The sequence below is a fragment of the Aethalodelphis obliquidens genome, unplaced genomic scaffold, assembly GCF_003676395.1.
Source record: "Aethalodelphis obliquidens isolate GAN/ISIS:26980383/991018 unplaced genomic scaffold, ASM367639v1 scaffold2047, whole genome shotgun sequence".
In the NCBI taxonomy this organism is placed as follows: domain Eukaryota; kingdom Metazoa; phylum Chordata; class Mammalia; order Artiodactyla; family Delphinidae; genus Aethalodelphis; species Aethalodelphis obliquidens.
Window position 1 is genome coordinate 2,932 of NW_020839954.1, and position 1,406 is coordinate 4,337.

The following is a 1,406-nucleotide window of genomic DNA, read 5'->3' on the forward strand; positions in this document are numbered from 1 at the left end:
GTTTACGCAAGGCACGCAAAGTCCAGCAACAGCTGAAAGTTAAAACCATGGGATCAACCTTTTATTTCTAGCCAGACAAGTGAGAAAGTGGGGGGGCTTGGATGTTGAGGAGTGAGGGGGTCATCCCCATTGGTCTTTTTCTCCCCAGTTACCACATCTCCCCTGCAACCTCAGTGATGGCAGAGGCCTTCACTGAGAAATGGCCTGTGTCTCTGGACAAAGGAACAGGTTAAGAGGCTCCTATTGTCTGAAGAGTGTGGGGGCATGCCCGTTATTTTCCTTTCTTTTCTCTTGCTATTTAAATTGACAAGAACAGATACTACACTTGATCTTAGCCAAAAGGCTGAGATGAAATAGACAAAATAAACTTTAAGCTAAAATTACTGTCAAGTATAAATTTTACTAATCTAGTAATTCCAAAGGACCAAAGAGCAGGGCAGTGGCTTTATTGAGAACCCAGGATTTCCGAGTGTCCACCGTGCTCAGTCACTTTTAAATCATCAGCACAGCCCTATAATTCAGAGATTTAGGTGAAGTGACTTGCCCAGGGTCACACAGCTAAGTGAGAGTCTTCTGGGACCAACAGTAACTTTTGCAAAGGCGTCTCTTGCTATACTTAATCACTGCCACCATCTGACACTCACATTCTTTCTTTTTATACTATTCTGTTTCCTTGGGTCAAAGAATCCGACCCCTGAATTAAGGTTAAATAGGAATTAGTGGCAGATCAAAAGCCAAAATCGCTTCAAGATATTCTTTTAATTCCCCCAAGTAATGCCTTTAGTCACAAAAATATAGAACAATATAGAAAATTACAAGTCAAGTGACCTTAGTGTTCACAGGGAAGCACTAATACATTCTAATGTACCATGATCATATTAAAATAGAAATAACTATGAAACATTTTCTGCGGAGAAGCAGCCCCTGCAGCAGGCAGCAGAAAGGGACAGGAAGGCTGCATGGCGCCCAGGCCCCCAGTGGCCTAGGTCTCACCCCGCAGCGCACTGTTGATGCGCTGGAACGCTGCTTCCTTCTCGGAGTCTAGGTCTTCAGTGGCGACAGGGAAACCCAGCTCAGGGCCTGGGGGCAGCCTCAGAGGCTCCCCTTGCCGGTGCGGCAGCAGAGGAATCCTGCGTTTTCGGGGCCTGGGACTGTCAGATGTGCAGGAGCCCTTCCTCCAGGGCCCTTTCTGCCCTCTTGTCTCTGCATCTTTATCAGGCTGGTTTTTCCTCTGGGAAACCACCGGAGCTGCAGAGAGCGATGGAGGACCCTCCTTGCTCCCTTTCTTTGCAGACTTCTGGGGCAGCCCTTGCGGTATGGCGGGACCCCTCCTTCTCTTCACTGGCGGGAAACCTCGGATGGAGCTATATGAGCTCGTGATGGCGTTTCTTTGGGGGCAGGAACTC

At 48.0% G+C, this 1,406-nt stretch overlaps 1 pseudogene; it reads right to left on the reverse strand.

Moving 5' to 3' along the window:
• Window positions 1–249: 249 nt before the first annotated feature.
• On the reverse strand, window positions 250–355 carry LOC113617147 (uncharacterized; annotated as a pseudogene).
• Window positions 356–1,406: the final 1,051 nt, after the last annotated feature.